This window comes from Pseudorca crassidens, chromosome 4, assembly GCF_039906515.1.
Source record: "Pseudorca crassidens isolate mPseCra1 chromosome 4, mPseCra1.hap1, whole genome shotgun sequence".
Taxonomy (NCBI): Eukaryota; Metazoa; Chordata; class Mammalia; order Artiodactyla; family Delphinidae; genus Pseudorca; species Pseudorca crassidens.
In genome coordinates this window covers 34,404,193-34,432,098 of record NC_090299.1, presented here as the reverse complement: position 1 = coordinate 34,432,098, position 27,906 = coordinate 34,404,193, and the positions used below count along the sequence as shown (strand labels likewise).

Genomic DNA, 27,906 nt, shown 5'->3' with positions numbered 1-27,906 from the left:
TTGCTGATTTGAGATTAGTGTCTTTGGCCAATGAAATGAGAGCGGAAGCGGTGTGTGTGGAAGCCTTAAGAGCCTGTACTCGATGTGCAATGCTTTCTCTTTTGACTCTGCCACTGTAAGTGCTGCGTTCCAGATAGTGCCTGCTCCGTCAGCTTGGGTCCTGGAGTGAGAAGGATACAGACCAGAGCACCTGGCCAGCCTGCAACTGGCAGATAGAGTGAGTGAGAAATCTATCTGGTTGTTTAGAGCGGCTGACCTGGGGGATGGTTGGTTTCTGTAGAATAATCTAGGCTCTCCTGCTTGACAGCAGGGAACTCTCCATTAGATACAAGATCATCTAAGTCAGAAAGATCCTTTCTAGGGGACTTTAAGCTACCCTCCTTCCTGTTCCTAACCAACAAGCTCCTTTCACCTCGTAGTTCTAGGCTTTCAGTTCTCTCTCCCTAGAAGGCTCTTTTCCTGGTTCTTCCTATGACTTCTCATCCTTCAGACCTCAGTGTATATGTTACCTCCTCAGAGAGGTTCTTCTTGGCCTTTCCTCTCCCCCTCCGTCCCCTGTTACTATCATTCACATCACCTATTTCTGTCTTTCATAGAGTGTGTCACAGCCCATAATGATTTGATTTATTTTCTGTCTCTCAAGTTCTGAATTCACAATATCTGTATTCTTGCTATCAACAGCAGTTCATAAATAACTAACATCACACTACTTTAACCCCATGTGAACTTCAGAAAAGGGAATGCATTCAAAAAATGGACTGCTTTTATTTGTTTAATATGATAAAAATAGAAATATGAATGTTCTATGGAAGTTACACATTACACTTTTCTAAACAATGTTAACAGAAGAAAATGCTCTAACTAAAAATATTGGCTAGATGTCCAAATGTTTGGATGTGCATCCAGGACAAACCACTGAACCTTGGTATTCACCCAGTCACCAGTAAGAGGTCAGCCTGACATTGCGGGGGGGGGGGGGGGGGGCGGGTTCAGATAGTTACAGGCCAAGAATATGAACAACCTTGGGTCCCAACCCAGTTAAATAGTTTTTGTGATTCATTGACATATTTTTTGTTTTGTTTGTTTTTCTTTTGCTCTGTATATGCAACAAACGGTCTTACTTCACAGGGACGGGAAGAATTAGTCCTCAAGTTCCAGAAAGCATTAAGTACCTAACCCTTTGTTGCACACCCAGGGATATAAGTGTAACACCTTGTCACAGAGTAAATAATTCATACTTGTTCAATGAGTGAATATATAAAATTAGTGTCATAAAATCACCAAATATTTATTTCACTTGCCTTTACTGTATATAACCAATACTGCAAAAGACAACTATTCTGATTTTATAAACCAAAGTTTTAGCCTTATTGTTTCATCTGCATGCAAAACATGTTTATTGTTTAAATATTTCAGAAATGCATAACTTAAAATATGTAATTTCATTGTTTTTATAAGATGTGTTAAACAGTCCTGACACTTGGCAAGAGATTCAGAAGCTGTGATGCTATCTTTCCAGCATATAATAGATTCTGAAAATACTCTCTAAAAATTTAGACCTCTTCAGATACTCAATTTCATAAGCACAAAGTTTTGGGAACTTCTGAATTGTGAGACTAGGATACACTTTAGTCTTGATGAGAAAAACCAAACAAAATGTTTTAATATTGCTAAAGAAATAAGCTTGGTTTGGAAACAAAAATAAGCTTAGTTTAGTTTTTTCATAACTGTTTCAGGTTTATGTTTTTGTTTTTTTTTGTTTTTGGCAGGGGTGGAATGTTCTTTGATTTCCTTTGGGGCAGTGTGCATCGCAAAATACTATCTCTTAAAATGTGGAACATATCCTGTATCCTAACTCTTATGTAATATGTGTAATAGTTATGTGATAGCTACATTTTTCTACTTACATTTTACCAAGATCCACATGTGAGATTTAAAATTAATATGGGGTTTTCAGGATGGGACTTCTTTCTTTTTAAATTGTTTCCTCTCAGCAAATTTTTAAACGGAGATTATCATCTACCACCCTGTTTTAAGAACATATGGGTAATCAGATGGGACTTAACGTCTTTAAAATGGGATATGCATCAAACATGTATGTGCACACATTTGCAACACATATAAAGAGATATATTTTTAATTGTTTTGCATAGAATGCAGGCCATTTCTCAATTCCTCATCATTACAACACAGCCTTCAAAAAACAAATTAGATGATTCTTTTCTGTTCTACTGAGGCATTTCAACCAAATGCCTCAGTTTCACAGAAATAGTTGCTATAGAAAAGCAAAGGGGATAAATATTACTGAATTATGCTATCAAAAATTGCAACTGAAGTAGGGCAGTATCAAGGTTTATGTTTAAGAATGCTGACTGTATTTATTCTTGACTTTATGTGTACTCCAAATTGAATGTGTTGACTCTCAAACTGGAAGGTTCTTTACTGCTAAAAATAACACATCTTAATGAAAATATTTTACCAAGCATTCCAGATTAGGAAATCAGTACATGCCAAGAAAGGTCCCTTTGTACAAAAATAGTAAAATTTAATGAATAATGGATTCAAGTGATGCCAATTATTTTCTTTCATTTCACACAAAATTTCTTTATATGAAATGAAAGAAAAGTGAGATTTCCTACACAAGATTTGCAGACACCTTGGCTCTCAAGGACAAATGCTTCTTCGGGTTTTGACATGTCTTTCATTTATTTTGCTAAGGAGCTTATTTTGAATAGTACTCTATGACAGCATTTAGGGGTTTCCATTAAGTTTGTTAAAGAAAAAAACTTACATTAACTATCTCCTAAAAAAGTTGGCTCTGTTTTTGGCTTGTTTAGGGATTACACTTTAAATACCAAATTACTAATAAGGCATCTGGTAAATGTGAAGGTGGCTATTAAACTCTTATAAACTTTGATCTTGCTAATTAAGTATTATAAGACTTTAGAGAGAAAACAGTCTGTCAGTTAACTTACTTAGATATTATAGTTTTAGCAAGAATTTATTTTTGCAGATTGGTACACCCTGTGTTCTAAAATCAAAAAAAAAAACAAACCCTATTTTTAAAAATATGACACTGATAAACCCATTCACATCATAAAGTGTAACTCCTGGCTGACAATATAATCAACTTAAGAGAAATAAGAGGGAGGGAAGGGGTGGGGAGAAATCCTCTCTCAGAAAATATTATAAAAATTTAGAGTAACCTCTCTACATCTTTCTCTCTGAAAATACATACTGATCCTTATGATTTCTATAAACTTATTTTATCCTGCTTTAAAAATTGTATCTGAATCAGCATCTTAGCAAAGTGCCCTTTTCTGGTTCAGTTTGGAAGAGTAGAGGAGCTTGGGCTGTGGTATTGGATAGGCAAGATTACAAAACCAAGCTCCAACATTTGCTGTGGACCTTGGTCAAGATCTAACACCTTCAGTCTGTATTTTCATCCATAAAATCATAAGACACTTATCCTAAAATGCTCTGAATTTTACATCAATGCTCCACTGAAATTATCTTCATGAAGGTCACCAATACTCTTAATTTTAAAATTGAATAAATATTTAGCTTATCATATTTGACATCTTTGCAATATTTGACTCTTAACCACTTCATGACTCTTCACAGAAACCAAATGAGAAAACAGTTTGATATACCATTTTCTGCCATTTTTCTCCCTTCCTGATTGTTCATTATTGCTCTTGTTTTGTAGACTGTTCTCTCTATTGTGAATTAAATGACCTCTGTGTTCTTCTCCCACTGAATTATCTTCCCAACAAATTCTCCCCACCACTACTCTTTCCCATGTGCCTCATTTCCAGACCTCTGTCCCAAGCTCTTAGCCCCCATATTGCTACTGCTTATTGCTACTGCTTCACTGGACTGTTCTATGAGTACCATCCAAATTTCCACCCACTTCAACCCAAGATAAGAAGCTAGAATTCATCCCAAACCTCTCTCTCCCTTATTCTGCCCTCACATTCCCCTAGTCTACAAAAGCTTATTGATTCTACCTTTAATCTATGTTATTTCTTCTTTTTCTTTCTGCCACTACTTTATTTCAGTGTCTCATTGAATGCCTGTTTAGATCAATGGAATGGCCTCTGCATTATTCAGAGTAGTTTAAATATTGTAATAAAGAACATTTGTAACAAAGATTGTAACAAAATCTCAGTGGTTTAGCACAATAAAGATTTTTTTCTTTCTTGCTCACGTCACAATCCAGTGCAAATTGTTGGGCAGGATCTGCTCCATTCAGGTAACCAAGCTTCTTCCATCTAGTGGCCATACAACCTCCTAGTGGAGTCCCCCACCAGACACTTGTAGGTGGCAAACAGTTGAGAGAAGAGAAGGTAGAATTCAGCTCTGGGCTTGGGCTATATACAATGGTGGAGCAGGGATGGAATAAATGCAGTTAAAACTCTCGTTTCAAATTGGGTAATACTGGGAGATGCACAGTGTTCATTAGTCCATTGCAATTCTGAAATCCTGCTTGGCAGGGCTTATGAGGTCCCCTACCCTGGAGAGAGGGTGAGTTACATGATTAAACTTTATTTCTGCACTCAGGGAATAATTTCCTCATTGACCTTTAGCTTTTAGGGGTTCTTATTGTGTATTTCTTCCCTTTGGACACAACTGAAATGAGTGTTCCCAAAAGTTTGAAAGCCAAAAGGTGATTTTACAGCTCCAAGAATTTTTAGTCTGATATTTTGCAATTCTTGACAAGTTCTTCAAACCCTTGGTAGGCTTCTATTGTATTTGCCTCCATCTATAATCCTCAGGTATAATTCTCCTCTCTTCCTCTCCCTCCTTAACTGCAGCTACTTTGATTATTGTTTCTTATTGGAAGGTCTCCCCCTTCGTCTGACTTTTGCCATAGAATTAAATCATGTTGTCCAACTAAGAAGTTCTACTGGCCCTTTTTGCCTCCATTTGGGATCTGGAAGCAATTGGCTTTCCAACCATTTTTCACCCCAAGTCTTTGGACTCCCTCTACAATTTTATATTCAGCTTGAAAACTGGCCAGTTTTTTCTGAGCTTGTATCTTTCCTGAAACACCTTATACAAAAGGAAGCCAATAATAGCTATCCCACACTAACACACTCTGTTTCTTTACAGCACGTCCCCTAAAGCAGAAGTTTTCAAAGTGTGGTCTGCACAGCCTTGGGAATCCCAAAGACCCTTTTAGTGGATCCACAGGGTCAAAAATACTTTCACAATAATGCTAAGAGGTTATTTTCCTTTTTCACTGTGTTGAAACTCACACTGGTACTACCAAAACAACAACATGTAAAGCTGTTGATACTTTAGCACAAACCAAGACAATGTCATCCAACTGTATCTTTGTATTGTTATCATTGACCTAACATTGTATCATATCTTTTCCTATGTACTCACAGTTCATTTTTTTAAAAGCTCGTTTCACTTAAAAATGTCCTTCATGAAACAGTAAAAATTATTCACGTTATTAAATCTTGACCTTGGAAAAGAAGTCTTAAATATTCTGTGAGACCAAAAGGAAAGAACACCCACAGCACTTCTGCTGCATACCTAAATACAAAGGTTGTTTTGAGGAAAAGCAGCATGCAATTGTTTGAGTTGCAAACTGAACTCTTTTTCGTGGAATACCATTTACACTTGAGAGAACAAGTGATAAACAAAATATGGTTATTCAGACTTGGGTATTTGGCAGTCATTTTCTTGAAAATAAATGAAGTGAGCCTGTCACTTGAAGGCGAACAAACTGACAGTACTTGTTGCCAATGATAAAACTTGAGCTTTCAAGTGAAAATTAGAATTTTGGAAAACTCATACCCACCACCATGAGCTTGACAGCTTCTGAATTCTTAAAGACTTTTCTGAAGAGATCAGGAGTGATATTAACAAATGTGACTTTTAAAAATACTATATAACGAAGTATCCCAATGGTAAAACTCAAGGAAACAGTATTTTCTAAGTAACCAGTGTAAGATATCATAAAATCATGCGTAGGTGAATGATTCCTTTAAAGCACAACCAGACCAATGAATTTTAATGTTATAGTATGTGAAAAGTTTGTGGATATGATTTCAGATTCCACCTTGCAATCAACTTTTAAGAAATTATCACCTGTTGAATGACTAGGTGGTATCCAAGAATATCCACAATTATCTGAAAAGGCTATTAAAATATTCCTTTAAGAGAAGGAGACTGGTCTTCTAACAAGAAATATCTATACATCTGTGTGAAGTCAGATTTTCTTCATATACTTCAATTAAAACGACTTATCACAACAGAGTGAATGAAGAAACAAATGAGAATCTAGCTGTCTTCTATTAAGCTAGACAGTACTGACTTTTGCAAAAATAGAAAACACCATTCTTTACATTAAATTTTTTGAAAGTACAGTAATCATAAAAATATGTTGCTTATGTTAACATAATGGATTTATGATTATTTTCTATTCATTTCTGTTTTTTGACTTCAGTTTAAATTTAATATGGTAATTCTTGCTAGATATAACCCATAAGTTTTTGTGATCCTCAATAGTTTTTAAAGGGTAAAGAAACCCTGAGAAGAAAACATTTGAGAATCACTGTCCTAGAGAAGGGATCAGCAAATTTATGGCCAATGGCAGGTCAAATCCAGCTGCTTGCCTGCTCTGTAAATAAAGTTTTATTGGCACACAGCCACACCCATGTACTTCCATATGGTCATGGTTGCTTCCATGCTATAGTGGCAGAGTTGAATACTTATAACAGAGACACTCTTGCTTCCCAAAGCCCCAAACATTTACTGTTTAGCCCTTTACAGAAAACATTTGCTGCTCTCTGTTCCAGAGTTTTAGTTCTCAAGCCTGGCTGCACATTGGAATCACTTGGAACACTGTTAAAATGATACCAATACCCCTTTCCCTTCCCCAACACATACACACTGATCAATCAAATCAGAACCTCTGAGAGCAGGGGCCAAGCATAGATAGTTTTTTAAATCCTCCAAGTGACTCTAATATGTAAGCAAGGTTAAGAATCACTGTCCTAAAGCTATAAGATTTTATATCTTGCCTTTCAACTTAGTCCAGACATCAGCTTATCCATGGTTTTTCCCCTTCAGAACATGAGGTACTGTATTTCAAGTCCCTAATATTAGGGTCCTCACTGCCCAAACACGAGTCAGTGCCACGTTTATTGCTGCTGTTACAGCAGCACCCCACTGCGAGGTACAAATTTCAATATTAGTCAGGATAGGCTGCTGTAGCAACACTTCTCAGTTTCAGGGGCTAACACAACAAAGCTTTCTTTATCATGCAAATCATGGTGCACTCTGTTTGGTGGGGGTTCTTCAAAGGAACCCAGCTGCTTCTATCTAGAGACTCTACCAACCCTCAGGGTCTCAGAGTGCATGGCTGGAGCCCTCTTCATCCAGCCAACAGATGAGAGAAAAGAAAGAGCATCAAGGATTAAGTAGGAGGTGTTTTATGAGTCAGGCCTGGAGGAGGTATACGTAACTCCCACTGGCCAGAACTTAGTCATATTGGTCACAACTAAGTGCAAAGAAGGTGCAACATGTAGCCTACCTTTCTGCAAAGAGGAAAAGTAAAATTGTTCAGTGAATCAGCTTTATCCCCCTCACAACCTCTTTCTTAACAGAGATGTCCACAGCCTGTTCTCTAGAACCTGTGAATATGTTATCTCACACGGCAAAAGGGACTTTTGCCAATGTGATTAACGAGAAAGACCTTGACGTGGGGAGATTATCTTGGATTATCCAAGTGGGTTCAATATTATCACATGAGCCCTTGAAAATGGAGAACCTTTCTGGACAACAGTCAGAGAGATGGGAAGATGGGTGAAGGGTCCAAGAAAGGCAGTGTTGTTAAAGGAAGATGAAGAAAGGGAGCCATGAGGCAAGAACGCAGGCAGCCTGTACAAGGTGTGAAAAGCAAGGAAGTGGCTTCTCCTCCAGAGCCTCCAGAAAGAAACACAGCCCTGCCGACACCTTGATTTTAGCCCAGTGAGACAGATGTCAGACTTCTGACACAAAGAACTATAAAACAATAAGTTTGTGTAGTTTGAGGCCACTAAGTTTGTGGTAATTTAACAGTAGTAATAGAAAATAAATGCACCCTTCACTTCCATGTTCTTACTGCTATCAGTGATGGTCCCCAAATTTAAGTGTTCATTGGTTGCTCCTTTTCTCAAAATTTTCTCAAAATTCTTCAATGGCTCCTCACTCATTCACTTAACACACATTAAATAACTACAATACGTCAGGCACTCTCCCGGTCACCAGGACTGCTGCATTCAGTGAAGCAGACACGGTTCCTGCTCCAGTGAAGCTTAGTGTTATAGGGACCACAGAACACAATTTAAACTCTTGCATGTCATTCAATGCATGCATAATCTAACTCTGAACAACCTACTTATCATCATCTCTTGACATTTCTCTGTGCCAGAAAAAGAAAAAAAAAAGCCTTATGAGTCCTAATATAATGTAATCAAACTTCTAAGATGCCATAATATTCTGTGGCCTGTTTTAGAAACATCACGGGCCACAGTATGAAACTGTTCTGCCCTCCCTACCCTTTGTCCATCTGGAAAACTCCTTCTTCCCCCTTAAAAGTGATCTCAAATATCACTCCAGAAAATAAAGTCACTCCTTCTAGACTCCCTCCTCTATTTTTTACTGCAGTTTATACAACGAATCTAGTAGTTATTTCACTGAATTGCAACTGCCCCTTCCCTGCCTTCATTATGGCTTTTAACAAATTCAAAGAGAAGTTCCTAGTAAATTTACTTTTAAATAAACGCTGAGAGTACTCTTTCATGCATTCATTCATTCATTCTCTCAAAATAATTTCATCAAAACACATACTTCACCAGAATTTAATTCTGCAGGAAAATTGACAGCACTATAAAAACCTCAAAATAGGAAAAACAGACCAGCTTCTAAACTCCTTTTGCAATATCTTTTCCAGCATAGATCTCCTATTCAAAGAGCATACTTCCTGGAGAAACACAAAATGGAGAAACTCTGAGAACCCTGCATAATGACAATCATACTGAATGTGGTTACCACAAAACTAGGATTCTGCAAGTTCCTCTGTTAGTAAATTTCTGCACTTTACTAAGCATGTGTGAAGGTGTACAGTACTCATAGCTTCAACACATACCTACAACACATAACATGCCGTAGATTAAATTATATGAATTTATTTGGATGGATTTATTTCATCTGCCTACAAGAACTGGAGGGAAAAGATCAGTCTTTTCATAAACATTTCAAATGTTTATAAAATACATAATGTTAAACTTATATTGTGAAACTATTTTGTTGTAATTTACCGTTAAATTTTTCTTGAAAAAGAGAGCCACTGGTCTGCTTCATGTGCTGACACATTTTCCTGGTCAAGGACTCCATGCAAGATTCACTTTCTATTTAATTAAGTAAACAAAAATCTTCCTCATCAATTATTACATTTCCCTGCATCTGGATATTTTATGTTCACAACAGTGAACATTAATATATTTTACTCAGTAATATATCCACAGTATATAAATGGTGATCTGCTAAATAATTTACTGTTTATAGAGAATATTTTGATAAATTATTACTGTCACTATTGTGGAGCCATCTTGCAGAAGCAAATTTTAATACATTTTCAACCATTTCTTGGACAAATATTTTGTACCTGTTATGTGTAAGGTGCAGAGAGAGATCAGAAACACCTGTAGAATAACTACCAGTTGTTGGCCACAGTAAAATGTATTCTGACCAAAGGCACATAATTTTCAATAGACAAATCCTAGCTGTCAGTACGTGAAGTTTTCCTGAACAGTTCCACTTATCTTTTATTAAGATCTCTCATCTCGCATCCGGAACACATTGGATTCGTACTGGCCCTGTGGTTTAGTTTTCCTGCACACTGAATGTTAATAGTAATTAGCTACTGTCCTTATCCCCACCTCCCAATACATTAGCAGTTTTCCAGTGAGCACTGATTCTGTGCTATGGAGTCTACGTGCTAACCACAGTGGTCCAGAGTAACCAGGGAATTATCCCCCCAGGAGGACAGGAGATTTTCCTACCTCTAAGTCAATGATAATTAAAACCAACCAATACATTGTTAAGCTTAACAAATCACAAAGGCTACAGGGACCTGCAAATTGTAATGGTGAAGTCACAATTATCCAGCAATTAGGTTTACAGCTGTATTCACCCTTTCAATAATCACATCTACAAATGCACCCACACTTCTTCCTGCTCAACCTGACCTGGAAGGTTTCTAAAGCTTTCATTTTTATGCAGGTTTCTGAAACCAAGAAAGAAATTGCATCTGAATGAAGTAATAATGACAAACCTTGTGAAGCAGAAAGAACAATAATGTATTCACCTAACATAAGCCTAATTAAAAAAAAAATAGGACATTGCCAAACTCCATTTCCAAATGGTAAATGCTCTGTGCCATCATAAAAATTTGGATGCCAGAAGAGTGTCTAATAAATAATGAGCATGAATACCTAATACTTCAGGAATGCTTTCAGCTTCAGGTAACAAACAGTATAACTAGAGTGGCTTTTTTTTTTTTTTTTTTTAACTGGGGAGTATTCTTATTTCCCATGGTGAGAAATCCAGAGTTACCAGTGCTGGACTGGTTCAGCAGATCAATGGGGCTAAAGACCCTGAGATTTCCATGACCATTTCTTCATAATTACAAAAAGACTGTTGCAGCTTCGACAATTATATCCCCTTCCACCAGGAAGAAGGAAGATGGGACAGTGAGAAGGAGTGGTGCCAATATCTGAAAGTAAACACTGTGTGAGGAAGCTGCAAGAGCATGTTTGTTTCTCTTTGGCCAGAATTTTGTCCCAGAGTCACTGGTGGCCTACAGGTGGCAAGAGAGAAAGGAGATGCAGAGAGAACAAGAAAAGCGTCTTCTGACATCCAGAAACTGTCCTAACACCCACAGCCTTAATATTGTTAAGAGCTAGTGCAGCACTCACAATAGGCCTTGGTATTCTCCCGTGGACCATAAATAAGCTTCCAAATCACCATCAGCTACCATGATGAAGTGAGAAAAACAAGACACGTCCGTAATCTTCTAAGCACAGAAACAAGGTCATTGTGCAAACCACAAAAATTCCAAACATCTCCATACCCCGACTAATTTGGGGACCTGCCACTCCTTTCCCCACTAGAGCTTTAGCCTGACTTTATTTTGTCCACCTCATAAGATTTTTAAAATATCCAATCAGGGACTCATCCTCAATTCCCAATAGCATGCAATCCAGAACAAAGCCACGTTTTAAACTCTCCCCAACACTCACCTCACATGGGTCCCCATCCCATGAGAATCCTTTCAGACACCTTCTACTGAAATGCCTCACATTTCCCATGGTGTGTGGGCTTCCTCCTTGCAACCAGTAATAAATCCAATATGTTGAACTGCAAGTGTGCTCCTGGTGGTTTCTGGTTGGAAGGCACTGAAGACTCAGTCAACCAAACAAGTATTTGCCACAACTTTGTTCCATTCCAGTCTAATTAAAATGATGCACCTTAATAGGCCTTAACTAGAAAAGGAGCCAGGATATAGTGAACAGAGCATGTGATGAAGAACCAAGGGACAAAACTCTAGTCGGCTCTGTCTAATTTACTAGGTAAGTCACCCCAGGTAAGACACTAAAGGACAAGGAAAGGAAATGACCTCACAATAGTCTAAGTGAACCAGTTAACATTAACTGTGTTTGAGAGTTTGAGACGGCAAAACTAAAGCTCCAAGATTTTGAGTATATTTTCCTTCTCTTTACATTTGATAAGTGGCCAAACAGGATTTGAATCCAGGCACCGAACTCCAAAGCCTAATGGTTTTCCATTATACCAAGTTTTAATTTCTTCCTCTGTGAACTCACTAAGTCGTTGGACTAGAACTTTAAAGGCCCTTTCTGTTCACCATTCCAGGATTCTGAATGATGAATCACATTATTTACATTTACTCTTTGCAGGAACAATGTGAGGTGATGTACGTTTTTAGAGTTTTGAATTTGATCAAGCTTTTTCTTCAGTAGCATAAATCATGAATTTGAACTTCCATTTGAACTTCCAAGTCAAATTAATTTTCAGTCCCTTGTAATTTAAAATATGACTTGCATTTCTCCAGTAATTAATGACGTTGAGCATCTTTTTTTTTTTTTTTTTTTTTTTTGCGGTACGTGGGCCTCTCACCGCCGCGGCCCCTCCCGCCGCAGAGCACAGGCTCCGGACGCGCAGGCCCAGCGGCCATGGCTCACACGCCCAGCCGCTCCGCGGCACAAGCCCGCGCCCCCTACATTGGCAGGCGGACTCCCAACCACTGCGCCACCAGGGAAGCCCCGTTGAGCATCTTTTCATGTGCCTACTGGTCATACATACGTCTTCTTTGGAGAAATGTCCATTAAGGTCTTCTGCCCATATTTTGACTGGGTTGTTCGTTTTTTGTTCTTGAGTTGTATGAGCCATTTGTGTATTTTGGAGAGTAAGCCCTTGTCTGTCACATCATTTGCAAATATTTTCTCCCATTCCATAGGTTATCTCTTCAGTTTTTTGTTTGCTTTTTATGGTTTCCTTTGCTGTGTAAAAGCTTGTAAGTTTGATTAGGTTCCATTTGTTTATTTTTGCTTTTATTTCTATTGCCTTGCAAGTCTGACCTAAGAAAACACTGGTACAATTTATGTCAGAGAATGTTTTGCCTACGCTCTCTTCCAGGAGTTTTATGGTGTCATGTCTTATGTTTAAGTCATTAAGGCATTTTGAGTTTATTTTTGTGCATGGTGTGAGAGTGTGTCCTAACTTCATTTATTTACATGCAGCTGTCCAACTTTCCCAGCACCACTTGCTGAAGACACTTTCTCCCATTTTATATTCTTGCCTCCTTGGTTGAAGATTAATTGACCATAGGTGTGTTGGTTTATTTCTGGGTTCTCTAATCCATTCCATTGAGCCGTATGTCTGGTTTTGTACCAATACCACACTGTTTTGATTACTGTAGCTTTGTAGTATTGTCTGAAGTCTGGGAGAGCTTTGCCTCCCGCTTTTTTTCTTTTCCTCAGGATTGCTGTGGTAATTCTGGGTCTTTTATGGTTCCATATAAATTTTTGGATTATTTGGTCTAGTTCTGTGGAAAATGTCATGGATAATTTGATAGGGATCACATTAAATCTGTAGATTGCTTTGGGTAGTATTGCCATTTTAACAATATTAATTCTTCCTATCTAAGAGCATGGGATATCTTTCCATTTCTTTGAATCCTCTTTAATCTCCCTTATTAATGTTTTATAGTTCTCAGCATATAAGTCTTTCACCTCCTCCCTTCCAATTTGGATAACTTTTATTTCTTTATTTTGTCTGCTGTGGCTAGTACTTCCAATATTATGTTGAATAGAAGTGGTGAGAGCGGGCATCCGCCTCATACTGTCAGAATGGCCATCATTAAAGTCTTCAAATAACAAATGCTAGAGAGGGTGTGGAGTAAAGGCAACCCTTTGGTTGTTGGTGGGAATCTAAATTGGTGCAGCCACTATAGAAAACAGTATGGAGGTTCCTCAGGAAACTAAAAATAGAATTACCATATGATCCAGCAATTCCCACTCCTAGGAATATACCCAGACAAAACTATAATTCAAAAAGATACATGCACCCTTATGTTCATAGCAGCACTATTCACAATAGTCAAGACATGGAAACACCTAAAGGTCCATTGACAGATGAAGGGATAAAGAAGTTATGGTACATATGCACAACGGAATACTACTCAGCCATAAAAAAGAATGAAATAATGCCATCTGCAGCAACATGGATGAAATTAGAAATTATCATACTAAGTGAAGTAAGTCAGAAAGAGAAAGACAAATACCATATGATATCACTCATATGTGAAATCTAAATATGGCACAGGGACTTCCCTGGTGGTGCAGTGATTAAGAATCCACCTGCCAATGCAGGGGACATGAGTTTGATCCCTGGTCCAAGAAGATCCCACATGCCATGGAGCAACTAAGCTCACGCACCACAACTACCGAAGCCTGCATGCCTACAGCCTGTGCTCCACAACAAGAGAAGCCACTTCAATGAGAAGCCCACACACCACAACAAAGAGTAGCCCCAATCATTAGAGAAATGCAAATCAAAACTACAATGAGATATCATCTCACACCAGTCAGAATGGCCATCATCAAAAAATCTAGAAACAATTAATGCTGGAGAGAGTGTGGAGAAAAGGGAACACTCTTGCACTGCTGGTGGGAATGTGAATTGGTACAGCCACTATGGAGAACAGTATGGAGGTTCCTTAAAAGCTACAAATAGAACTACCATATGACCCAGCAATCCCACTACTGGGCATATACCCTGAGAAAACCATAATTCAAAAAGAATCATGTACCAAAATGTTCACTGCAGCTCTATTTACAATAGCCCAGAGATGGAAACAACCTAAGTGTCCATCATCGGATGAATGGATAAAGAAGATGTGGCACATATATACAATGGAATATTACTCAGCTATAAAAAGGAATGAAATTGAGCTATTTGTAATGAGATGGATAGACCTAGAGTCTGTCATACAGAGTGAAGTAAGTCAGAAAGAGAAAGACAAATACCATATGCTAACACATATATATGGAATTTAAGGAAAAAAAAGTCATGAAGAACCTAGGGGTAAGACAGGAATAAAGACACAGACCTACTAGAGAATTGACTTGAATATATGGGGAGCAGGAAGGGTAAGCTGTGACAAAGCGAGAGAGAGGCATGGACATATATACACTACCAAACGTAAGGTAGATAGCTAGTGGGAAGCAGCCGCATAGCACAGGGATATCAGCTCGGTGCTTTGTGACCACCTGGAGGGGTGGGATAGGGAGGGTGGAAGGGAGGGAGATGCAAGAGGAAAGAGATATGGGAACATATGTATATGCATAACTGATACACTTTGTTATAAAGCAGAAACTAACACACCACTGTAAAGCAATTATACTCCAATAAAGATGTAAAAAAAAAAAAAAAGAGTAGCCCCCTCTCGCCACAACTAGAGAAAGCCTGCACGCAGCAACAAAGACCCAACGCAGTCAAAAAATAAAAACATAAATAAAAAATAAATATTGCACAAATGAACCTATCTACAAAACAAAAACAGACTCACAGACATAGAGAACAGACTTGTGGTTGCCAAGGGGGCGTAGAAGGCGAGGGATGGACTTGGAGTTTGGGGTTAGTAGATGCAAACTATTACATTTAGAATGGGTAAACAACAAGGTCCTACTGTATAGTGCAGAGAACTATATCCAGTCTCCTGGGATAAAACATAATGGAAAAGAATATTTTAAAAAGAACATATATATGTGTAAAACTGAGTCACTTTGCTGTACAGTAGAAATTAGCACAACATTGTAAATCAACTATACTTCAATGAATAAATAAATAAAATATGACTACTTCACTTAAGGAATTGTGTGAGATCCTGTACAAAAAGGGGTTGAGAAAAGTTAAGACTTGACAATAAATGTAGGAAAGCAAGTAAGCATTATTTCTTTTTTATATTCAGCATTCAACATTAACACTTTAACATTTGCATATTCAAGTGGGAAACCTTTACAAGTTAGTAATAGACAAATAAGAAAATATAATCACACAGATAAGTAAATAAATAAATGTGAAATTATATGCATTTTAGTCTTATCAATTTAGGAAATTTTGGGCTTCCCTGGTGGCGCGGTGGTTGAGAGTCCGCCTGCCAATGCAGGGGATACGGGTTCGTGCCTGGTCTGGGAAGATCCCACATGCCGTGGAGCGGCTAGGCCCCTGAGCCATGGCCGCTGAGCCTGTGCATCAGGAGCCTGTGCTCCGCAACGGGAGAGGCCACAACAGTGAGAGGCCCGCGTACCATAAAAAAAAAAAAAAAAAAAAAAAAATTTAGGAAATTTTTTTAAGAGCAATAATCAACAGTGTTGAGGACTTAGGGAAATACGCACTGAAGGAATAGAGGAAGGAATGTTGTTTTGTAACTTTCTTCTGGAGGACAATATGCAATATATATCAAACATTTCTAATATTTTTGCCTATTGCCTTTGACCCATAATTTCCTTCTATACAAAATCACAGATGTGTGCAAAGAGTTAGCCACAAGAATGTTTGTAGAAATACTATTTATAACTGATGAAACAGTAAAAAGCTAAAAGGTTTATGATAGAAGATTGGTTAAATAAAATGTGGTTTAGTCATAAAATGGAAATCTGTGGATGTTTAAAAAGGAAATGAAAAAGCATTAAGTAATATGGGCAAACGTTTAAAACACATTGCTAGGTTGAAAAATGTATAATTTTCAATGCGTGATTGTGTTTTTGCTTTAAACATGCGTATACAGGTGTTGTTATGGACTGAGTGTGTGTATGCCACAAAAATCCATTTGTTGAAATCTAACCCCCAAGGTGATGGTATTTGGGAGGTAATTAGGTCATGAGGATGGAGTCCTCATATGGGATTAATGCCCTTGTAAGAGGCCAGAGAGTTAGTTCCCTCTCTTTCCATGTAAAGATACAGCAGCAAGTTAGCAGTCCGCAACCTGGAAGAGGGCCCTCACCACAACCCGACCACGCTGGCACTCTGATCTCGAATTTCCAGCCTCCAGAACTGTGAGATATACACCTCTGTTGTTTATAAGCACCTGGTGAATGGTAATTTGTCAGAGCAACCCAAACTAAGACAGGTATAAATGCATTTTTAAAGATTCAAATATCCAGCGTTATCTCTGACCGATGGAACTGTAGGTGGTTTTATATTTTCTCCTTTTTGTTTATATTTTCCAGATTTTCTACCAGGAATATCCATGTTTTTAATAATTGAAAATGTATTCAGTGAAGTTTTGAAACAAATACTAATATATCTAAATCAATAAAAATATCCCATTCAGTATTTCAAATGCTAAGTTCAACTGTCCTTTAAAAAGAAAAGAAAAGCCTAGATAAAAGATAAGTCCTCTCCATGTCATGAGATAGCTCACAGATGCCAAGCCAAGGGCCATCTGTTCTGAGACCCACAAACACCTTTTTCACAAGAGATTTTTTAACAATAATTGTTTTAGTCTCTGCTTTCGAATTTGTAAATCTAGCTTAAAATACTGTATGTATTAACAAACTTAAAAGTTTAAAAAGCAAAATTATTTAACTAAGTGTTATTTGCCTTATAAAACTTTCCATTGTAGTATTATCTATATGGACTTCTGAGAATTAGAAGCAATTTGTTTACTTAGAATATTTGCTTTAACATGTCGCATTTCTATTTTATTTTTTTAAGTCAATGCAATGTTGCAAACCAACAATTGTGCAATGATATTTGGAGAGAGATGGTATCACAGGAGTTTATTTTCAGTTCTTCTTTTTCCTTTCAGCATTTTTTTTAAACCGGAAGGACTTATAAATATCATCAAAAAGTGTGTGACTTATTTAACTACTACATAAATTTAAATCCTGCTGAAATGAGAAGTTGAAGAATTAATTTGCCCATTACAATAGCTACCTTGTATTGTTTGCCTACTGTTATTTAGGTTCTTTAAAAAACACTATCTTATTTCATCCTCACAGCCACCCTGCAAAGCAGGTATTATTATCCCCACTTTACAGATGAAGAAATTGAACAATTTAGTCATTCAAACTCAAGATTCTGAAAAACCTTTAATGACTTGGGAAATACCCACAATATAAAGTTTTGCATATGACCAATGAGTTTGAATATGTAATTGGTATCATCTTCTTCCTCAGCTTGGGACACAAACAATGTGACTCTGCATTAAAATTTCCAAGTATAACTCCAAGTCTCCCAGTCTACTTTTTAATTCTTCTCCCCAGTGTGTCCAATTATTCCCCTGGTGCTTATTCTGCCCAAAGGATCAAACGTGTCTTCTCTAGTCTTGCCCCAAGATGCAAAATGTTTTTCCTGAGGCTGGAGGTCCCCCTAATGACTGCTGTCTTGATGCTGCTTGTTCCAGAATCTTCTTCTGTGCTGCTGTTCTGTCTTCAATGCTGGAGACTTGGTAGCCATGCCTGATGCCTCCTGAGTATACCGCACACTGGGTGTCCCTGCTCAACACTGTGGTGAGTGGTGGAGCCAAGGTCATCCACAGAGATGGACTTGCACCAAGACACCTGCTCTTATCTGTGCCAGAACTTCCAGCTCAGAGGAAGGATACCCTAGGTCAAATCCAGCTCGAACTCCCCAAGTTATAACTCTCTGGGTTCCCACACACACCCACTTCCATTTCAAAGTGATAAGATTCCAAAAGGCTCTGAGTCAAGCTCCCATGTAGACCCAAAATCAACCTTCCCTTGATACATTTTCCTATCCACTAGTTTAACCTACCCACACACTTTTGATATATTCTTGTTGCATATCAACATTTCTTTGCACATTATTGACATGAGAACTTGGTCAGCAACACCTCGGTCCATCCTACAGTTTTTCATAACTTTTTTTTTTTTTTGCGGTATGCGGGCCTCTCACTGTTGTGCCCCCTCCCGTTGCGGAGCACAGGCTCCAGATGCACAGGCTCAGCGGCCATAGCTCACGGGCCCAGCCGCTCCGCGGCATGTGGGAGCTTCCCAGACCGGGGCACGAACCCATGTCCCCTGCATCAGCAAGCGGACTCTCAACCACTGCACCACCAGGGAAGCCCCAGGTTTTCATAACTTTTAAACTAAAAAGGGAAACATCTTGAGCCTGAAGTTTCCTCCTAGGAAGGCCCTCTGTTCCTCTGTAACTTCTATGTAAAAATGCTGTCCAACTTTTTCTGGCACAAGCTATGCTCTGTGTACCAAGAGATATGCCAAGAGGGTCATTTGAATGCCACTGTCTTGGATGCCTGAACCCAGGGCACTTGTATAAAAATGTCCTGTTACAAAGTGATATACATATATATCACTTTGTATATATATGTGTATGAATATGTATGTATATGACTACATATATTCGCAAATGTGCATAGAAAATGGATGAAAGGTAAATAGTTACATTTAAGTAGTGGTCAGAGCCATGATGGCTATACACAGCACAACTCCAAGAGGAACCAGTTACATGAATTCCACTGAGAAATGTACCCCTGTTGTTGCCTCACCCAGTGACTGACGGTTGTTATCCCTGAGTAGGATGAATGATATTAGGTAACTTTTATTTGCTTAGATAGATGGGATGATACACTAATGATTCCATGTTTTGCATTTCTATTCAAATGCCAGAATGTTTTCATCCTGCTAACTCTTGGGAACAAATACCAGAGAGTCACCTATGGAGGATGAGTCACCTGAGGAGAGGCTAATAAGGAAAGACCTCTTGACGACTAAATGGATTTCCCAGGGTTAGAAACAGGGACATGGCTGTAGGCCATACTGGGCTGACAGCAGACCAATCTTATCTCAGGATTTTTGGGGGCTAGAGTCCTCTCAAAGAAGACTGACAGGGGGAGTCAAGTCACTGGGCACTAAGAACTGTAAACTTTGGACTTCAAGAAGAGGCAACCTGGATTGAAACTAACACTCAGATACCTCACAGGCCCAAACCAGGAGCAAGGGCAGCAAAAGCAAGACTCTCCTGCAGTGGTAAAACATGGTGGCTGTCCTAAGAGAAGTAATCAGTTTTCAGAGCCACAAGAAGCAGCCGAAAATAATGGCAGCAAGAATACCACAGAAGGAGGAGATACCTTCAAGATGGCAGAAGAGTAAGGCATGGAGATCACCTTCCTCCCCACAAATACATCAAGAATACATCTACATGTGGAGCAACTCCTACAGAACACCTACTGAACGTTGGCAGAAGACCTCAGATGTCCCAAAAGGCAAGAAACTCCCCATGTACCTGGCTGTGTGGTTGACAGGGTATTGGTGCACCACTGGGGTATCAGGCCTGAGCCTCAAATGTGGGACAACCGAGTTCAGGACACTGGACCACCAGAGACCTCCTGGCCCCATGTAAAAAACATAGGCAAAAGCTCTCCCAAACAGCTCCATCTCAATGCCAAGACCCAGCTCCACTCAACGACCAGCAAGCTCCAGTGCTGGACACCCCAGGCCAAACAACTAACAAGACAAGAACACAACCCACTCATTAGCAGAGAGGCTGCCTAAAATCATACTAAGGTCACAGACACCTCAAAACACACCACTGGATGCAGTCCTGCACACCAGAAAGACAAGATCCAGCCTCACCCACCAGAACACAGGCACTAGTCCCCTCCAACAGGAAGCCTAAACAACCCACTGAGCCAACTTTACCCACTGGGGCAGACACAAAAAACAAAGGGAAGTACGAACGTGCAGGCTGCTAAAAGGAAACCCCAAACACAGTAAGTTAAGCAACAGAATAAGACAGAGAAATATGCAGGAAATGAAGGTGCAAGGTAAAAACCCACCAGACCAAACAAATAAAGAGGAAATAGGCAGTCTACCTTAAAAAAGAATTCAGAGTAATGAGAGTAAAGACGATCCAAAATCTTGGAAACAGAATGGAGAAAATACAAGAAATATTTAACAAGGACCTAGAAGAACTAAACAGCAAACAAATGATGAATAACAAAATAAATGAAATTAAATATTCTCTACAAGGAGTCAATAGCAGAATAACTGAGGCAGAAGAATGGATAAGGGACCTGGAAGATAAAATAGTGGAAATAACTATGGCAGAGCAGAATAAAGAAAAAAGAATGAAAAGAATTGAGGACAGTCCCAGAGACCACTGGGACAACATGAAATGCACCAACATTTGAATAATAGGGGTCTTAAAAGAGGAAGAGGAAAAGAAAGGGTCTGAGAAAATATTTGAAGAGATTATAGTTGAAAACTTCCTTAACATGGGAAAGGAAATAGTCAATCAAGTCCAGGAAGTGCAGAGAGTTCCATACAGGATAAATCCAAGGAGAAACATGCCAAGACACATATTGATCAAACTATCAAAAATTAAATACAAATAAAAATATTAAAAGTAGCAATGGAAATGCAAAAATAACATACAAGGGAATACCCATAAGGTTAACAGCTGATCTTTCAGCAGAAACTGCAAGACAGAAGGGAGTGGCAGGACACTTTTTTTTTTTTTTTGCAGTACACAGGCCTCTCCCGTTGCGGACCACAGACTCTGGATGTGCAGGCCCAGCGGCCATGGCTTACAGGCCCAGCCGCTCCATGGCATGTGGGGTCTTCCCGGACCGGGGCACAAACCTGTGTCCCCTGCATCAGCAGGCGGACTTTCAACCACTGCACCACCAGGGAAGCCCAGCAGGACATATTTAAAATGATGAAAGGGAAAAACCTACAACCAAGATTATCCAGCAAGGATCTCATTCAGATTTGATGGAGAAATTAAAATCTTTACAGACAAGCAAAAGCTAAGAGAATTCAGCACCACCAAACCAGCTTTACAATAAATGTTAAAGGAAGTTCTCTGGGCAGGACACACAAGAGAAGGAAAAGACCTACAGTAACAAACACAAAACAATTAAGAAAATGGTAATAGGAACATACATATCGATAACTACCTTAAATGTAAATGGATTAAATCCTCCAACCAAAAGACATAGACTGGCTGAAATGATACAAAAACAAGACCCATACATATACTGTCTACAAGAGACTCACTTCAGACACAGGGACAGATACAGACTAAAAGTGAGGAGATGGGAAAAGATATTCCATGAAAATGGAAATCAAAAGAAAGCTGGAGTAGCAATTTGCATATCAGATAAAACAGACTTTAAAATAAAGATTATTACAAGAAACAAAGAAAGACACTACATAATGATCAAGAGATCAATCCAAGAAGAAGATATAACAATTCTAAATAACTATGCACCCAACATAGGAGTACCCCAATACCTAAGGCAAATTCTAACAGCCATAAAAGGGGAAACTGACAGTAACACTATGATAGTAGGGGACTTTAATACCACACTTTCACCAATGGAGAGATTAACTAAAATGAAAATAAATAAGGCAACACAAGCTTTAAAGGACACATTAAACAAGGTGGACTTAATTGATATTTATAAAACATTCCATCCAAAAACAACAGAATACACTTTCTTCTCAAGTGCTCATGGAACATTCTCCAGGATAGATCATAACTTGGGTCACAAATCAAGCCTTGGTAAATTTAAGAAAATTGAAATTGTATCAAATATCTTTTCCGACCATAGCACCATGAGACCAGCTATCAATTAAAGGAAAAAAACTGTAAAAAAAAAAAAAAAAAAAAAAGCAAACATATGGAAGCTAAATAATACATTACAAAATAACCAAGAGTTCACTGAAGAGATCAAAGAGGAAAGCAAAAAATACCTAGAAAAAAATTACAATGAAAACACAGCGGCCCAAAACCTATGGGATGCAGCAAAAGCAGTTCTAAGAGGGAAGTTTATAACAATACAATCCTACCTCAAGAAACAAGAAAAGTCTCAAATAAACACCCTACCTTACAGCTAAGGTGATTAGAGAAAGAAGAACAAAAAAAAAACCCAAAGTTAACAAAAGGATAGAAATCATAAAGATCAGATCAGAAATAATGAAAAAGAAATGAAGGAAAAGATAGCAAAGATCAATAAAACTAAAAGCTGGTTCTGTGAGAAGATAAACAAAATTGATAAACCATTAGCCAGACTCATCAAGAAAAAAAGGAAAAAGACTCAAATCACAGAATTAGAAATGAAAAAGGAGAAGTAACAACTGACACTGCAGAAATACAAAGGATTATGAGAAATTACTACCAGCAACTATATGCCAATAAAATGGACAACATGGAAGAAATGGACAAATTCTTAGAAAAGCACAACCTTCTGAGACTGAACCAGGAAGAAATAGAAAATATAAACAATGAATCACAAGCACTGAAACAGAAACTGTGATTAAAACTCTTCCAACAAACAAAAATCAGGACCAGAAGTCTTCACAGACAAATTATATCAAACATTTAGAGAAGAGCTAACACCTATCCTTCTCAAACTCTTCTAAAATACAGAAGAGGGAGGATCACTCTCAAACTCATTCTACAAGGGCACCATCACCCTGATATCAAAACCAGACAAAGATGTTACAAAAAAAGAAAACTACAGGCCAATATCACTGATGAAGACAGATGCAAAAATCCTCAATAAAATACTAGCAAACAGAATCCAGTAGCACAATAAAAGGATCATACACCATGATCAAGTGGGGTTTATCCCAGAGATGCAAGGATTCTTCAATATAGGCAAATCAATCAATGTGATAAACCATATTAACAAACTGAAGGATAAAAACCATATGATCATCTCAATAGATGCACAAAAAGCTTTTGGCAAAATTCAACACTGATTTATGATAAAAGCCCTCCAGATAGTAGGTATAGAGGGAACTTACCTCAACATAATAAAGGCCATATATGACAAACCCACAGCCAACTTTGTTCTCATGGTGAAAAACTGAAACCATTTCCACTAAAATCAGGAACAAGACAGGTTGCCCACTCTCACCATTGTTACTCAACATAGTTTTGGAAGTTTTAGCCACAGCAATCAGAGACGAAAAAGAAATAAAAGGAACCCAAATTGGAAAAGAAGAAGTAAAACTCTCACTGTTTGCAGATGACACGAGACTATACAGAGAATCCTAAAGATGCTTCCAGAAAACTACTAGACCTAAGCAATGAATTTGGTAAACTTGCAGGAAAGAAAATTAATGCAAAGAAATCTCTTGCATTCCTATACACTAATGATGGAAAATCTGAAAGAGAAATTAAGGAAACACTCCCATTTACCACTGCAACAAAAAGAATAAAATACCTAGGAATAAACCTACCTAAGGAGACAAAAGACCTGTATGCAGAAAACTATAAGACACTGGTGAAAGAAAATAAAGATGATACAAACAGATGGAGAGATATACCATGTTCTTGGATTGGAAGAATCAATACTGTGAAAATGACTATATTACCCAAAGCAAACTACAGATTCAATGCAATCCCTACCAAACTACCAATGGCATTTATCACAGAACTAGAACAAAAAAATTCACAATTTGTATGGAAACACCAAAGACCCCAAATAGCCAAAGCAATCTTGGGAAAGAAAAATGGAGCTGGAGGAATCGGCTCCCTGACTTCAGACTATACTACAAAGCTACAGTAATCAAGACAGTGTGGTGCTGGCACAAAAGCAGAAATATAGATCAATGAAACTGGATAGAAAGCCCAGAGATAAACCCACACACATATGGTCACCTTAGCTTTGATAAAGGAGGCAAGAATATACAATGGAGGAAAGACAGCTTTTTCAATAAGTGGTGCTGGGAAAACTGGACAGCTACATATAAAAGAATGAAATTAGAACACTCCCTAACACCATACCCAAAAATAAACTCAAAATGGATTAAAGACTTAAATATAAGGCCAGACACTATAAAACACCTCGAGGAAAACAAAGGCAGGACACTCTATGACATAAATCACAGCAAGATCCTTTTTGACCCATCTCCTAGAGAAATGGAAATATAAACAAATGGGACCTAATGGAACTTAAAAGCTTTTGCACAGCAAAGGAAACCATAAACAAGATGAAAAGAAAACCCTCATAAAGGAAGAAAATATTTGCAAACAAAGCAACTGACAAAGGATTAACCTCCAAAATATACAAGCACCCCATGCAGCTCAATATCAAAAAAACAAACAACCCAATCCAAAAATGGGCAGAAGATCTATATCAACATTTCTTCAAAGAAGATATTCAGATTGCTAACAAACACATGAAAGGATTCTCAACATCACTAATCATTAGAGAAATGCAAATCAAAACTACAATGAGGTATTACCTCACACCAGTCAGAATGGCCGTCATCAAAAAATCTACAAACAATAAATGCTGTAGAGGGTGTGGAGAAAAGGGAACCCTCATGCACTGTTGGTGGGAATGTAAACTGATAATAGTCACTATGGAGAACACTATGGCATTTCCTTAAAAACCTAAAAATAGAACTACCATATGACCCAGCAATCCCACTACTGGGCATATACACTGTGAAAACCATAATTCAAAAAGAGTCATGTACCACAATGTTCATTGCAGCTCTATTTACAATAGCCAGGACATGGAAGCAACCTAAGTGTCCATCAACAGATGAATGGATAAAGAAGATGTTGTACATATATATAATGGAATATTACTCTGCCATAAAAAGAAACGAAACTGAGTTATTTGTAGTGAGGTGGATGGACCTAGAGTCTGTCATACAGAGTGAAGTAAGTCAGAAAGAAAAAAACAAATACTGTATGCTAACACATATATATGGAATCTAAAAAATAAAAATGGTTCTGAAGACCCTAGGACCAGGACAGGAATAAACACGCAGACATAGAGAATGGACTTGAGGACATGGGGAGGGGGAAGGGTAAGCTGGGACAAAGTGAGAGAGTGGGATAGACATATATACACTACCAAATGTAAAATAGATAGCTAGTGAGAAGCAGCCGCATAGCACAGCGAGATCAGCTCAGTACTTTGTGACCACCTAGAAGAGTGGGATAGGGAGGGTGGGAGGGAGATAGATGCAAGGGGGAGTGGATATGGGGATATATGTATACATGTAGCTGATTCACTTTGTTATACAGCAGCAAGTAATACAACAGTGTAAAGCAGTTATACTGCAATAAAGATGTTAAAAAAAAAGAGTGGGTAAAAAGGAGGCAACATTGGTCCTCTTCCTTTTTTCCACTTCCCCCAGAACGGAAGCCTGCATTGTGTTTTTCTAGCTGACTCTATTGCTTTCCAGGTAGACTGCTGTTATAGGAAAGAACAAACAATAATAATAACCTTTTCCCTGTGAAATTTTGGATGTCTCCAAAAAATTGAGTGCTTTCTCTGTGGAGAAAAGCTCAGTTTCTTTTGAACTAGTTTCTCTGCTTCCCCTCCCCTTGACATCTTCAAGTTCAGTCACTTTAATGATGAAATTTCTCCTGTTTCCCTCTCAGAATTCCCCTTGGTTTGCTGTCCTCTTTGAAGCTGCAGGATTGGGTTGATCTTTTCTCTGTGGTCACTGTTTTCATCATCTCCAAGAGTTTCTTCTATGAATTCTCTCTCTTTTTCAGACCGCAGTCCTCAATATGTTTCTCTTGGTCTCCAAGGACTTGGCAGTCAGATACTACCTTTTCTTTAGAAAACCTTTGGTTTTTTTTTAAACCTAGTTTTATTCTTCAGGTAAATCAAATTCCTGCAAGCCACTGAAGATTGCTAAGCATCCTCATTTTGGCAGTACTAATTCAAGTATTGTGTTGTTAGAGATTTCCAAGAGAATTCTTCCCCATTAGACAGGTAAGTAGTGATGTTGCAAAGCTTTCTCTTGTGGTCTGTGCCACAGTACCTACTAACATGACAGCAAGATCAATACAGTAAGGGTTGTTGACCTCTGTGCTCAATTTTGCTTGAGATTCTAGTGTTTGGATTTAGAACTTAGTAAACCTGGAAGCCCCAGGAACCTGAGCAAGTGGCCCTCTAGTTTTATCCCATATATCAACCAATACAAAGAAAAGGTATTGGGAAGAGAATCTTTAGGGCAACCAGAAAAGTAACTTTAAAGAATTGCTGGTCCTCAGGGTGGCAGCCAGAGATGCAGTTGTGGGAGTGGAGGATCCTGCAATGGCAAAGCTGGTCCATGCCCCAGTGTGGCCCTCTGGCATTAGAAACCACAGGAGAATTGTGCAGCTGCCTGGCCTCCAATGGGCTGTGGCAGCTGGTCATTCCAGAAAATTGGCAGTGATGGTGTCCTCCCTAGGAACATGGTCCAGCAAGAAGAATGAAGATTTTATAGCCATGAGAAAGCTAACTATGGAGGATGGCGGGTTCATGCTATTCAGCTTTTGAATCTGATGACAGTACTAGTGGGTTTTCCCAGGTCAGATAAATTTAGATTAACCCAAGGTTTTATCAGAATGGTACAAGACTTGATATACAGTAAAGGGAACAATTTAACAAGCCATGTTCTTTTTCTTGTTGATAAGAGAGAAACAATAGAGTATGAAGCTATGTGAAAGAATACAAGAAATAAGTGGTCAGAAGTTGAAATAATTTCATTTGATAAAATGATCTGGGAATGGGCATGTCTTTCTATAATATATGTATGCACTTAACACAGTGCTGGTACTTACTAGGTTCTCAATAAATGTTAATAAGATATAATAATAAATTATGCCTAAAAAAAAAAAAGAATAACCACAGGTGGATTCAATACCAGGGATCTCCTTCTTGGGTCTTGAAATCTAATGAACAACTATGTAAGAGAGGACCCTAAGGGAAAGATAACTAGATCAGCATATGGACACTTGGTCTTCCTTTACTTTAATCTGGAGAAATAAGAGGTATGTAACTATGCACAGCCATCGCTTCTTCATGCCTTTCTTTATCATATAAGTTATCTGCAATGGGCATGCATTGATTTTTTTAAACTAACATTACTAGCTTAAAACGATTAATATGACAAATTATACTAATTAGATATTAACTTATATGTCAGGTTAGTAATTAAAGAATCTACTACTGGTTTAAAGAAAATAAATACACTAACATATTCAGTCCATGAAGATGTCATATAGAAAATTTTGCTTCAGTGTGCTACAAGAGATGAGATGCTACTAGAATGTACAGAGGAAAGGCAAGCAAAAACACCTCAAAATAAAGATTGCTTGAGGACATACTGACCCTGATAATGTTACACATCCCTGCAACTCCTGCAGCAAAGGTTTAGGCAAGGAGAATATAAATAGTTTCTGTTTATTAAATGACTGGTCCTGTTTAGAATATTTCTGAAGATTTCTTCCTGAGAATATTTATAATAATAACAATTAACAACCAACACCACCTCCCTCCTCTTTCCTTGGGTCACTCTGGAGATACAGTTC

At 38.2% G+C, this 27,906-nt stretch overlaps 1 long non-coding RNA gene across 1 annotated transcript; it reads left to right on the top strand.

Annotated features, from left to right (window-relative positions):
- The first annotated feature begins 71 nt into the window (after window positions 1-71).
- Window positions 72-26,386, top strand: LOC137223111 (uncharacterized). The gene is made up of 4 exons (XR_010942721.1): window positions 72-217; window positions 16,543-16,640; window positions 17,993-18,098; window positions 26,210-26,386. It is a non-coding gene; the product is annotated as an uncharacterized lncRNA (long non-coding RNA).
- The last annotated feature ends 1,520 nt before the right edge of the window (window positions 26,387-27,906 follow it).